Here is a 14585-nt window from a genome sequence, read left to right as displayed (position 1 = left end):
TTACTCTCAGAGGTGTGGGGGCAGCTGGTGACTGAGTGGCACGCAAAGGGAGGATTCTGGGTGGAAGGTGAGTTCAGTTTATCTTGGAGTTGGTTAGTTTTCACTGAACTGAGTGTTTATGACTTGGCTCATTAGAAAGGTTTTTTTTAAAGACCCTAGTAAGGATTTCAAATAGGGAAGCCATGTAAGTGATGACAGCAGTCCCACTGGGTATTAGTCACCTGAGGGTTCCTAAGTTGAGCATCTCGGACTCTTCCTACCCCCTAGGAACCAGGAAGGAGGTGGTTCCTAAAATCAAGCTGTACGGGAACCGTGCCAGGCAAGGCAGGGCTGTGGAAACCAGTATCCCACAGTGCCATGCCCAAAGCCTCCAGCCCGCAAAAATCTACTTCCTTAGCCACACTTCACTCTTATACACTTAGAACTGGCAGCTTTTTCTAACTATCTGGTGAGCTCAACTCTGAGCCAGGGACCACAGAACAGGATGGCCGCAGCAAAGAACCTCAAAGGTCAAGTTTAGTTTAGCAGCTTCCAATAAACTCACGGGGCCTTCCCCCATCATTAGCACTGTGACTGGAGTGCAGAGCCTGAGAAGGGAGGTGTCGCTGCCCAGAGGTGGCCAGCTGAATACAGGTCATGTGCTACAACGCGGCAGCTAAGCATGGCAGGCAAGCTTAGGAGGGCTTCTGGGGGCTGTGACATCTGCTTTAGGCTCCAGTTGGCCTCTGGTCCTTTTTACTTTATGAAAATTCAGCAACTACGGCACAGGGTTCGTGCGCTCTCTTTGAAAGTTTACGCAAAGAACTTAAAAGGTTATATTAGACACTGGCCAGGCTCCGTGCCGGGACTTGATACAGGGGTTCTGCAAGGCCAGGGTATTGGTCTGAGTCTAAGGGTCTGAGATCCTGAGGGTTGAATCAGTTCCCAAGACTTCAGGACCTCCTCTTCGCCTATAGCGGTTGACACATGTTCAATTAGCACGGACTAGTGACTCTGTTACCTGTAACGTGTGAATGTTACCTGTAATGTGGCGGGCAGCGTGCGCCCTCCGTTGAGGTGAAAGTGGGTGTCCTGGACTACAGGTGGACAGTGACGATCAGCCCAAAAAGCGGCTGCAGAACTCACACATACAGAACTCCCTGACCTCTCTGTTTCCCCAGCTGACCTCTCAGGGGTCCAGAGCAATGCCGTTCAGGATCCTTGGGTCCCAAATGTGTTGGGAGGACCGGGGGGAGGGCATAGACAGCAGCTCTGATTCCAGGCACGTGAATACATGCAAGTCAACACACTCCCGCAGGCTGACGTTATCCCACACTGGCATGTACCATCCTGCTCAGCCTAGCCGTGGGCATGGGAGACCAGGGGAGCTGCTGCTGCGGCTGCTCCTGCTGCTGCCGCAGTGGCTCCCACTGGGCCTGCTGGGGAAGAACACTGCTGTACTCTGGCCACACTGGTGGCCTTGCACAGGCCGCCATGACCTCAGAACTAGGAAGAACACACACACACACACAGAGAGAGAGAGAGAGAGAGAGAGAGAGAGAGAGAGAGAGAGAGAGAGAGAGAGAGCAACTATTGTCTTCTGCAAGCTCGAAGCTGCAAAACGCGCAAACTGAATTCTTCTCCACTGCAAATGGAAATATGTTTAGAGACAGGTGTTGAGTTACCCCATGAGCAATGAAGGCATCTCAGGCCCTGGACTAGCCTATGGGGCAACAGGCCACCTTAACCTTTAATCTGACCCCTGCCTCAAGTTTGGCTTCCATTCTCAGACCGATGTGCCTAGCAAGACACTGGAACCTAAGTTTCTTCATGTCCTTCCGTGCTTATAGAGGGCAAGTCATACAGGGCCCTGAGGTATATAATGTCCTTCTGCTTTTAGACCTGTGGGGATGGCACCCAGAAAGATGGCTCAGTGGGTAAAGGCACCTGCCACCAAGCCTGACAACTTAGGTTCAACCCCTAGAGGGAGAGAACTGACTCCTGGCAATTAGCCTTTTAGTACGAGCTGTGCTGTGGGACTCCCTTGACCACACATACAGTAAATAAATACATAAATAAATATGTAATGCAAGAGTGTGTAGGGAGATCCAGATGGACTGAGCCAGATGGACTTGCTTCCAAAAGAAATCTGGGCCAGAATCTTGAGAAAGGCATGGTTGTTTGTTATTGTTGTTGTTTTGTTTTTTTAACATTTATTTACTTATTATGCATATACACTGGCAGGCCAGAAAAGGGCATCTGATCACATTATAGATGGTCGTGAACCACCCTGTGGTTGCTAGGAATTGAACTTGGGACCTCTGGAAGAACCATCAGTGCTCTTAACCGCTGAGCCATCTCAGGAGGCATAGTTATTAAAGGCAAAGAACGAGGGGCCTTAACAATGAATATATATAAATAATCCTCTCCCATCTATATTTAAAATGGCCGTGCTCCAGGCATGGTGACCCATACCTGGCATGCCAGTGCTTAGGAGGCTGAAGTGGGAGGGCCAGGAGTCGGAGGCCTGCCTGGGCTGCATAGTGAGACTCTGTCTCAAAAACAGTTCTTAAAAGTGTCTTAAGGAGCAAATCAGATGACATGTGTCTATAATCCTAGCACTTGCAAGACTGAGGCAGGGGTGGTTGCTCCAAGTTTGAAGCCAGTCTGGGCTACACAGTGAGTTCCAGGATGGCCTGGGCTGTAGTGTGAGAGACTGTCTCAACACATAAAAGCAAACAATCAAACCAAGCTGCATTCCCTTGATGGTCCAGCTTACTCTACCCCCAGGACCTGCCCAGTGCTCCCCACCAGCAGCAAGGGCTCTACACTGGAAGACTTCCTGCCATCTCTGCGTATGCTGCTTTCTCTCTGTGAGATGTGCTCTCCTCTGCCGTTCCTTGTCAACTGTGTGAAATCAGTAGCTATGTTGTACTGTGTACGTACAACGATGCTGCTGGTCTCTGTGCCAGCCTGGCTTTGCCTATGTTTTACTGTCTACCTGGAGATGTTAAAGGATCTGTGTGTGACCTGTCTCTACCAGCTACTGTTATTTTTGCTTTATTTGAGTCAGGGTCTCATGTAGCCCAGGCTGGCCTTCCCAACCTTATCAAGCGAGCCTCAGACAACAGAAACTGTGTGATATACAAGAAGTTAACCTTTCTGAGTCTGTCCTCACAGTGAAAACAAAGGTGACAGAAAGAGCCAGGGGAGGGCAACGAGGGTGACCGTGATGATGACCGTGTATGATGGTCTAGCCTGGAGACATGCACTTCTTAGGGCTCAGCAAGCCAACGTCCTCTCCTCCTCACTCACACCCCATGACTGCAAATGGCTTAGTGTGGCATGAAAACTGGCCCAGGACTTCATTCCACGCTGGCTATATGGGTTTAGATAAATGCTGAAATCTATGGTGTTACCTATAAAACAGGACCAGCAACTCTTCAACAGGGAATTCTGGGAATGCTTGCGATCCTTCTGATTGGACAGTTACAGACATCTGCTGGCTGGGTGGAAAGAGCTATGGAACAGTGAAGGACTCTGTGTGTGCACGTGCGTGCGTGCGTGCGTGGTGTGTGTGTGTGTGTGTGTGTGTGTGTGTGTGTGTGTGTATGTGTGTATGGGTATGTACCATGTGTTAGTGGTGTGGGAAGGGGGTCCAACTGATAAGTTTCTGTCCCCTGGAGAGCAGTTTATAATCTAGTGATCAACTTCATTGCTTATCCAGCATGCCTTAGGGGACTTGGGGGTCAATCCACCATTCCCCAAGATGGTGAGAAACACTGATGAGAAACAAGCCCTGACTGGCTAAGGTAGAGTGGGGCAAACGAAAGCAAGAGATGTGGCCATCTCAGGCCTTCCCCACTTGCTGTGTGACCCTGGTATAGTCACCAGCCTCCCACACTGAGTCTGTCTCACTCGTGGTCTCTGAGAATACTTGAGCTGTCTGTGATGGTATTAGCTCACGGCCCCTCTCATTTGCAACCAAAATAGAGGCTCTCCCGCATTGCTTGTTTGCACGTCACATCCAGACTGCACCACGCTCTGCACAGAGAGCAACACAGTCCCATGACTGACTTTCCAGCAAGAGATGCAACCCCAAACAATACAGACCTAACTGTGATCAGGCTGGGAGCTACTCAAGATGCCCTGAGATGACACCACCCAGGTGGAAGAGAGAAGAGCCATCAGGGGGCCTATGTGTGACTTCATTGAATTTTTAACACCAACTCTCTAAGAAAAGAAGGATATCAGACTGGGTAGATGGCTCAGCCAGTAAAGTGCTTGCCTTGCAAATATGAGGACATGAGTTTGATCCTCAGAACCCACATAAGAAACTGGGCTTGGTGCGTGCTTTTAATCCCAACACTGGGTGGGTGGAGACCAGCAGATCACTAGGGCTCACTGGCAAGACAGCCTAGGGTCAGGTTAGTCGGGGGCCCTGACTCAGAGAACAAGGTGGACCACATCCACAGATGTTCTGTGGCCTATTCATGCAGGTGCATCCCTGGGGCACACAATCCGCAAACACCCAGGTGCACACAGAGTGGAACCGTGGCTGTCCCCACTTTTCAAATAAAGAGATGGAGATCTTCAGGGAAGCTGAAGGCCCAGTCACATAGCTAATAACACACTCTGGGTTTAGATTACACCTCTCTCAGGAAAGCTACCTTGGAACAGCCACTGTAAATGGAGCCCTTAGCACCACAGTTGGAGCAGTAGAATTCTGTGGTCTGCCCCTAGCTTGGTTGGTATTGCTAACCCCAGGAGTGGTGATGGAGCTCCCAGGAAGCAAGCCCACCAAGGGGTAGCAGAAGGTCCCAGCATACAATGATTCCCCTCACACACTCACACACACCCTGAGGCTCAGCACCTGCTGCTGGCCTCTCCCATGAAGCCCTGGCTGGCCCCGTGGTGGCTGCTGTCTCAGCCTACCATCGAAGCCCCCCTCCCCCAACAGGGGGAGAAGTCACCAGGCCAGAAGAGGCAGGAAGTGGGGGTGCAGAGCAGACCCACTTCCAAGGACAGGCCTGGAGGAACTAGAAGGTTCGTCCCACAGATGTCAGGCCTGGCTGTTAGGTAGTGGCTAAAGAGTATAGGGGTCAGTGCATGGCTCCCCAGGTCCTGACAGGCAAGGTGCTGAGAGTCATAGAATCACAGGGATCCAAGACAAATCGACTTATTCTAGTTCTTTAGGCTTCCTCATATGACAGATGAGGAAACTGAGGCACAGAGAGGAGCTGATCATTGCTCTATTCCATCTATTAGACAAGCCAGTATTGGGGATTCAGTATCTTCCTGTTAGAACCCTGGTGGGTTCTCCATACAGAAGCTTCTGGGAACCCTCATACCTGCCTCTTACAGAGACCTGGGACACTCAGCCAGCAGACCCCTCTTCCTGTCCTGTCTGTCCAACAAGGCCATAGGGCTAATACACACACACACACACACACACACACACACACACACACACCTTTGTTTTCTTTTGGTAGAGGGTCTCATGTAGCCCAAACAAGCCTTGAGCCCCACTCTGTAGCCATGGGTGGCCTTGGACTTCTGATCTCCCTGTTTCTACCTCACTAATGCTGGAGTGACAAGCCTGTATCACCATGGCCAGTTCATACAGCACTGGGGATAGAACCCACGACCTTGTGCGCGCTAGGTAAACACTCTCCCCACTGAGCTACATTCCCAGCACCAACTGAGAATGAATCTGCTGCTGAGCCTGATGACCTGGGTTCTATTTCTGGGATCCACATGGTCAAAGGAGAGAATCCACTCCTGAAACTTGTCCTTTGACTTGGACAGGCATGCTGTGACATGTAAATGCCTGCATACTTACACACACACACACACACACACACACACACACACACACACACACACACACACACACCACACAAAATGTAGAACAATTTTCAAGTAAAATGAATGAATCTTCGTGGGCCCCAATACCTTGACTGCATCTGTAGAAATGTCAACCTGGAGAGACCCGACCCTGTCTCAGGCCACACAGCATGAGAATCACAGAAACATGACAAGTTAATTCCTTTTTCACACTGCCACACTGTCTGCTAGGAAAACCAAGAAGACCACGCACACATGCTTAACACAAACCCCAGCACACAGGAAGAGCTCAGCACATGCCGGCTGTGATGGCCAGCATCGTTATCATGGGCTGACGGCATGTGAATCAGCTCCCCACCTGACTGTGAGGCTGAAGGCTAGAACACTGCAAGTCCCCGGTCTCTCTCTCTCTCCACCTCCCTTCTCTTTCCTGAGCCCAGACATCGCCTCTAGATCTTGACTGGGGCAGAGGTGGCTTTGGGAACTCTTGGCAAGCCTCAGCCCAGCCCTGCCACTCCCCACACAGGGACGAACACACACCGTCTTTCTCCCACGGAGGGCTGACCTGAGACCGGGTGGCTTTTTCAGCATTCCACTTGGGCTCTCTGGCCTCAGCTCCTGCTCCCCCAAGACATGAGAGCAGAGTTGATCTCCGCAGTCTTCTGAGTCAGCCCTACCTCCAGGGCCTCTCAGATCACCCCCTTTCCCAGCGTTTAGTCACAACATACATCCCTATTGCACAACCAGGAAAGCCAAGGGTCTGGGGGTGCACCCCTAAAGGACTACAGGGTAAAGCATGGGCGACCCTGTTGTCTGACCCCTCCCAAGTCTTCCTTCCTCCTTACCAGGTAGCTTTATCTGCCATGGAGTCTCTGTGCCCCTCAGACACATAAGACGCTAGCTCCTCGCCTCAGTTCACTTTCCAAAACCCCATAGGAAATCTTCACGTAACAGGAAAACTCATCCTTGAAACCCAGGCAAAAGACACGAGTCCAGCCTTTCCTGAGTGCAAATACGGCTTTCCTCTTTCTCCTCAAGTTTAGGATCTTATCCTTTGAGGGTCCTGTTGATTAGTGCGCAGGAGCAGGCCGGCCGCATCACTGTCGCCGGCACACCTAGGGAGACTTAGGCGGGAGTCCATGTCCACCGCTCTGTGTCTGTCTTACCAGCTCCTGGTCCCTTCACCACTTCCCAGGAGCTTGTGCCAGCTTGCTCTGAGACCAGGCATTAAAACAAATTCACTTTATAATCCCAGCCGCGACCTCCCAGGACCTTCTTCCTAGGTCTTACCTGTGCCCCTCAGGTGGGGAGGGGTCCTGCAAGATGGGGGTGCTGGGATGGAGCCCCTGCCCCCCCGGGGCCTAGATGAAGGCTCCAAAGGGAGGTACAGGGCACAGAGAAGCAGAGCAGGAAGCTCTCAGCACAGCCCCAGCCCAGAGGCTGCTGAGAAAGTTGGAGTAGGTGTGTCCAAGGCCCAGGGAGGAGGAGGGAAAGGAGGTGGGAGAAGTGAGGCGGATCAACCGCCTCCTGCCAGCTCTCTGGCTCGCTGCTGGGAGAGAAAGCAAGGAAGCCAACTGGTTTGCCGCCCAGAACTCACAATGGGGTAAGGATGAAGTCAGGGAAGATGCCCCTTGCCATTTCTCTTCTAGGTTCCACAGGTCAAGAAACTGAGTCCATAGGCAGGTAGTGGTACCCAAAGTCACCCCCAAACTACTAGGGGTGGAAAAGGTGGCATGGCTTGCAGGTCAGTGTTGTATCTTCCCCCAGTGCCAGATCTCCCCGTACCCTACACTATGTAGCCTTGGGCAGTCAGACCGAGAACCTTAGTTTCTTCTTCTTCTTCTTCTTCTTCTTCTTCTTCTTCTTCTTCTTCTTCTTCTTCTTCTTCTTCTTCTTTTCTCTCTCTCTCTCTCTCTCTCTCTCTCTCTCTCTCTCTCTCTCTGCTCCTACCCTCCTACCTCCCTAGGATTAAAAAAGATTAAAAGTTGCAATGAGGGATTGTGATTCCTGACTGAAATCTCAACACTTGAGAGACTGACACAGGAGGATTGTTGTGAGTTCCAAGCCAGTCTGTGCTCCACAGGGAGAACCCGTCTCAACCCTTTCCAAAACAAACAAAACGACAGAGGTTGAGAAAAGGTGATTCTTACTGTTATGAGGCTACAAGACCTAAGTCCTCCAAGCCTCAACCCTATCTGTAAAGCGTGTGTGAAGGTGTGTGTGAGTGCATGTGTGTGCATGTGTGTGTGTGTGAGTGCATGTGTGTGCATGTGTGTGTGTGTGAGTGCATGTGTATGCATGTGTGTGTGTGTGTGTGTAGTTCTTATATTTATGGTTGTGAGTCTAGCCTTTAACGGCTGAGCCATCTCTCCAGCCTGTGTCTGTGTAATTCTACCTGTGAAAGCTGTCATATTTCTGACCTAGTTGCCTGACAACTTTCCCAGACATAAGACAGCTTGTCTGTGATGCATCTTTACAGGGCGCCCCTCCAGTCTAGCTGCTTGGATGATCTCAACATATATCCTATGTGGGGGCCCATATTTGAGGGGAAAGAAAGAAGAGACCCACAGGAGTTACCATTCCCCAGCACTGTCACCCTTCCACCCCACCCCCCACACAGTCTTGAAGCCCCTCCCACCCCCCCCCCCACCCCCCGCTCCAGCACCACTGGAAAATACCTGAATCTTCAGTGATTTTGTGCACCTTCAACCACAGAAAACTCGTTACCTCCCCAGCAGTCTGCTCAGATGCAGCAGTCTTACCTGATGCTCAGCTGAGCGGCGACCTTGAACCTGGCAGATAAGCAAGAGCTTTTCAGACCCCCATTGTCCCCACTGTCACTGTTGGCTCATGGGACTTAAGCAAATGGCTTAAGGCTGCTTAGGATCTGCTTTGTTGTTGTTTTCTTATTTTGTTTTGTGTTTGAGACAAAGTCTAAGGTAGTTCTGTCTCTCTCACTCTCTTTGCTCTCTCTCTCTCTCTCTCTCTCTCTCTCTCTCTCTCTCTCTCTCTCACTCTCTCTCTGCTTCTTAAAAATATATTTCATATTATTATTTATGGGGTGTGTGTGTGTGTGTGTGTGTGTGTGTGTGTGTGTGTGTGTGTGTGAGATGGTGTAAGATTGGAAGTCAAAATAATCTGTGGGAGTCTGTTCTCTCCTTCTGTTCTGTGAGACCTAGGATCAAACCCATGTGGTCAGGCAGAAGACAGGCATCTTTGCTCACTGACCCATCTTCCTGGCCACTTGTTTGTTTGAGTTTTGTAATATCAAGATTGAACCTAGGGCCTGGATTATGATAGGCACGTGCTCTACCACTGAGATACACCCCCAGCCCCTCCGTCTTGATGGTCAAGTAGGGTTACACCTGTGAAGAGAGCGTTCAAAGCAGATATGGTTTTCATGCAGAGGGACAAAAGCTGAGGCCGGATCCCATGGCTAGGACTTGGTTGGCTGGAATTCTGGGCTGGAGTGTTAGGGTCCCCTACCCAGCCATGAAGAATGGAATGAAGTCATCTGGCAAACTGGAGATCACCACTGTCCTGGTTTGCTTTCTTTACTGTGCTGAAACACTCTAACCAAAAACAGCATCGGGGAGGAAAGGGTTTATTTCCGCTTATACTTCCAGGTCACGGTCCATCACTGAGAGAAGCCAGGAGAAGAACTGAAGGAGAAGCCACAGAGGATTACCACTGTTCCACTCACTCGTAGACCCATGCTCCCTAGCTCTCTTTTATAGCCCAGGCCAGCCTGCCTAGGGATGCTGCTGCCCACAGCGGGCTGCGCCCTATTACAATCAATGAATAATCAGGACACTTCCCCCAGACATGCCAACAGGACGGCATGGTCTAGGCAACTCTTCATTTGAGATTTCCTCTTACCAGGTGACTCTCGACTGTGTTAAGTTGGCAATCAAGTTCCATCGGGTCAACAACATTAAACAAAGAAAGGCAGATCCAGAAAAGCAACCCCCACACACTTTCTCTCAGGCGCAGAATGGTGAGAAGAGAAATGACGGCAGAGGCAGCGAGGGAGCAATGGCACAGTGGCAAGTACTGGACAGTTTCCTCTTGTGTGCGGGATGGGTTGCAGGCATGTGTGTCTGATATGGAGGCAGGAGGAAACTGTGTGGGGAAAGGGGAGAAGCAACAGCCGTAGGGTGCATATAAGCAAAATACAAAGATCTTCTTCTGTGCAAATGTCATGATGAAACCCATTGTTTAGGGCCTGGGGAGAGGGATCGGTGGCCAAAACGCTTGTTGCGCAAATGTAAGGACCAGAGTTCAGATCGCCAGGACTGATGTCAATATCAGGGGGCGTGTGGCTGCCCACCAGGAATTCCAGCCTCCAACAGTGAAGACAGGATCCCAGAGCAAGCCATCTCTCAGGGCTGGCCGTGTTGGCAAGTTCTGGCTTTGACTGGGAGACCGCCTCAATGAATAAAGTGGAAGGGTGACAAGGGATGGCTCCCAACATCGACCTCAGCCTCCATGTGCGTGTGCACATGTACATGCACAGGCATGTGCGAGGGAGCGCGCGCTCATGCACGCGCGCGCGCACACACACACACACACACACACACATGTAAAACATGCACATACGCACATGCCCACTGCACACATTTGGAAATGGGGGAATAATGAGGCTTTTGCTATTTCTAGCCTCCAGGTAAGAATTTATCCAGTGATCTGCTGCAGCTCCGGTGGGTCATGCCTTCAGGGACAGATCTTGAACACAGAGTGTCACATGAGAATCTCTAAAGTCTCTGCCCTGGGATATCCATGTCTTATGGACAGAGGGGCTAGGGGCTTCCAGTGTGGGGCCCCTGTGGTCACCTTGGCAGGAGGCCACTCTGGACAGTAATCTACTTGGCTGCCTGTCACCCAATCTCCAAATCTGATATGATTATACATTAACCAGTGGGGGGATGGCAGGGTGCCCCCACAAGCCCTTTGACCAGCCATGTGCAGAGTGGCAGTCAACTGTCTTGCCTGGGGCCCCGCTCCAGCTCAGGCAGGGCTCTGGCCCGAGTGGTACAGGGAAGGAGGCATGAAAGTAGTGGTGGGCTGCAGGAGTCTATGCTGCCACTGACATCAGGCATCCATCCATCCATCCGTTCTCTCCTATTGTTTTTCGATGGTGCCTGGCCTGGTACATCTCCTGGATGCCCTCAGACCTTTCTGGTTGGTGTCCATATTCAGCTCCTATGCGCTAAAGAAATGAGACTCTGTGCCCCCAGAGTATGCTGAACTTTCAAATTCCTAAGCTCTGAACCAGGCCTTCCCTCTTTCTCCAAAGATGATCGTGTATCTCTGGACTCCTCTAAAATGGCTTAGCTGACTCTCAGAAAAGCTTCCATTACCTGCCTAGGGTCGGGGATCTATATGAAGCTGATATGAAAACCCTGGTCCATCTGAAGCCTTGTGCCCTAACCACTGGGATGCACTGCTAGTGTCTTTCTCTGCCCCATGGTCTTCTGCTGGCCGCCCTGTGTGGTCCTTTACGTTGCATGAGCCCCTCTTGACTTCCACTCTTGATTAGCTTGTTTTGCTCTCCTTGGGGGATGGAGGGGCATCTGATAATGCTTCTCGGCTCAGGCTACACAGAGAGCTCCTAGAACTCCTCCTGATGCCTGTGCCTTAGCCTTGCATAAGCACAGTCTTGGGGCTGGGGTCCGGTGTTGTCCAAGCTTCCTTGTGCAGGGCCTGTCTCTGCATGCCCTCACCGGAACTCTGCTCCTCTAAGCAAATGAGGCCGAGGTTGAACTAAGACCTTTAACATCTGATCCACACGGGTGTCTAGCCCACCACCACATGTAGCCCAGGCTAGCTGTGAATGTGGCCCAACACAGGACCAAACACTTACTTAAAATAGTGTGGGGTAATCGTGTAACTTGACTCTGTGGTTCTTGAATGTGAACTATGCGGATGACACCAGCATGGTGCAATATCAAAAGGCAGGACACCCTGATCGGGGACTTCTCAGGACAGACCCAGGGAGGAGTCGCTGTGTGTTCCCTCACATCCTTGAGAAAGTTATCCTGTGTCCCATGGACCAGGGAGCTCTCCCACTCCCCCTCCCTCCCTCCCTCCCTCCCGCCCTCTCTCCTTTTCAGGCTGTCCTTTTACAGGACCTGGCCATATTTCCCTTGTGAACAATGATGGAATTTCCGGACCCCAGTGAAGGCTGGAAGCATAGAAAGCATTATTTTAAGTTTAACACACCGAACCCCTTGCAGTTCTTCTGGGGCAGGCTAACAGCTGGTTCTAGGTCATTCGGGGGCAAATAAGGCACAAGCCAGAGGCAGTATGATTTAGATCAGTGATTCTCAACCTTCCTGATGTTGGGATGCTTGAATACAGTTTCACATGTTGTAGTGACCCCTGGCCCTAAAATGATTTTCCTTGTTTATTCCTAAGTGTCATTTTGTTACTGTTATAAATCATGATGTAAATATCTTATATGCAGGATATCTGATATGTGACCCCTGGACACAGAGGTTGAGAAATGCGGATGTAGATGCACTTGCTCGTTCGCCTGTCCCAAAATCCCGACTGCCTCAGGACCGAGGTGTTTCTCCAAATGCGAGGCCTTCCATAAAGGAGATAGCCAGGGAAACTGGGCTCTTTGGTCACTCCAGGTGAGACAACTGCTACCTTAGAAAACTGCTCCATTGAGGACAGTTGTCTGACAGATTGGTCGCATTGGGCAAGTGTTTGATGAATGTGAAAGTCAGGCTGTCTCTTCTTGGGCTGAGGTCCCTCTTAGCCTAACAAAAAGAGAGTGGAACTGGGAGGCAGGTGCAGTGCAAAGGCCCTGTCAGTCTGTGGACCCACAGAGAGGACAAGTTCTAGGGCCCGACTGTTCAAGGGACCTGGTGCCTTTAAGGAGGATGAAGTCATCGGGGACCAGGCCACCTGGCCATAGGAGAGCTGCAGGCAAGAGAGAGAAACAGAAGGTAGAAGGCAGGTGGGCTGTGGGGGCCTGGCTTGGGAGCCCAGCTCACTCTCAGACAGATGGGCCCCAGCAGGAGTGGGAACAGCCAGCCTTGGCATCGCGTGGGGTGCCCGGGAATGTAATCAAACACTCAGCAGACCCACTGGCCATGGGCATCTGGGCACCAGCTCATCCTCACCCCCAGCCAGCAAGGCTGACAGGCTCCTGCCGGGGGAAGCGTCCAGCCTTGTAGGCCAGGCCTATGGGCATGAGCTCATCTTCCACCAATCCCATCCTTGGTTCTCCTGCCCTAGGCAGGTGTAGTGGGTGGGGCCCCCATTGCTGAGAGCTGCTGGAGCCAGGCTGTCGGGCTGTTGGCCCTAACCTTGCTTGGGTCATCCCCACCTAGAAGCCTGGGAATTAGCAAACTACTCTGAAGACTTGAAACAGGACCTATGATCTGCTCACTGGCCCCATCTTTCCTTACTCTTAGCACTCTGAGCTGATCCTGGCATAAGGCACCAGAGATACTGGTAGATACTGGCACCACGGGCAATGTCCCTGTCATCTTCTACTTCTCCTCATCACAGAGAATCAACATCACCAGTAGCTCACGAATCACTAATCCTTGTTAAGGACTAAGGATTAAGAACTAAGCACCAGGCCAGGCATGGTGGTACATGCCTTTAATCTCAGCACTCAGGAGGCAGAGGCAGGTGGATCATTGTGAGTTCGAGGCCAGCCTGGTCTACAAAGTGAGTCCAGAACAGCCAAGGCTACACAGAGAAACCCTGTCCCAAAAAACTAAAAAAAAAAAAAAAGAACTGAGCACCAGGTTGTGGGGATGGCTCAGTGGGGAAAGGGCTTGCCGCATAAGCTTGGGACCCTGACATGTGGTAGCGCCTGACTGAAGTAACAGCCTTCCTCTGGTGATATGGAAGGCAGAGAAAGTGGAATTCTTGGAAAGCCATGGGCCAACTATCGTGGTGTGCTCAGCAATAAATAACAAGAGACCTTGTCTCTAACAGAGCAGAAGGTGAGGGTGGACACTGAAGTTGTACACACACACACACACACACACACACACACACACACTACTCACACACTTACGAACACTCAAAGATTTAAAAACTGAAAAGAACTAAGCGCCACTGTGTGTGATCCACAAGCTGACCCCTAAACCCCCAGTGAGGGTCTGTGACTGTCACTCTTGGTTTGCCGGCATTGAGATTCAGACAGGTGTAGTAGTTTGCCCAAGGTCAGTTTGGCCTCTAACCGTAGAGTCAGAACTTAAACTATGTTCATTTCATTTCAAACCCTTACATTATGCTCCAGCCAAATCACGTGTAGGACTCACCTGCATATTAATTAAACAATTAGTTAATTTACACATTGCGATACTGGGGATTGAACCCAGGACTTGCAGAAGCTAGATGCATCTGCTCACTGAACTGCATCCCAGGACCCCACCACATATATTCTGTGTGTGTGTGTGTGTGTGTGTGTGTGTGTGTGTGTGTGTGTGTGTGTGTGTTCATGTGTACGAGCATGAGCACATACGCAGGTGAGCATGCATGTCTGTACACATGTATATGAAAGCACAGGTCAATGTCAGGTGTCTTTGTAGTCTCTCACTGAACCTAGGACTTACTCACTAGGCTAGACTGGCTGGTCATTGGGTATTGGCTCTACCTGTCTCTGCCTTCACAGCACTGGGACGACAGGTGTACACTGCCCTGCTTTGCATGTAGCCCCCTGGGACCCCAACTCGAGCTTTTATGCTTAGACAATAAGCACTTTACTGGCTGAGCCATCTCTCCAGCCC

At 51.0% G+C, this 14585-nt stretch overlaps 1 protein-coding gene across 1 annotated transcript in view; it reads right to left on the bottom strand.

Moving 5' to 3' along the window:
- Nucleotides 1–7238, bottom strand: part of FAT2 (FAT atypical cadherin 2) — an 81709-nt gene extending 74471 nt beyond the window's left edge. Inside the window, exon 1 of the mRNA XM_084764121.1 lies at nt 7117–7238. The gene's annotated coding sequence lies outside the window, so the exon portion shown is untranslated. The remainder of the gene's footprint in view (nt 1–7116) is intronic.
- Between the last annotated feature and the right edge of the window lie 7347 nt (nt 7239–14585).

This window comes from Acomys minous (assembly GCF_964271855.1).
Source record: "Acomys minous genome assembly, chromosome: 16".
In the NCBI taxonomy this organism is placed as follows: Eukaryota; Metazoa; Chordata; class Mammalia; order Rodentia; family Muridae; genus Acomys; species Acomys minous.
Note: the sequence above shows the minus strand (reverse complement) of the source record. Positions and strands in the feature narration are given on the sequence as shown.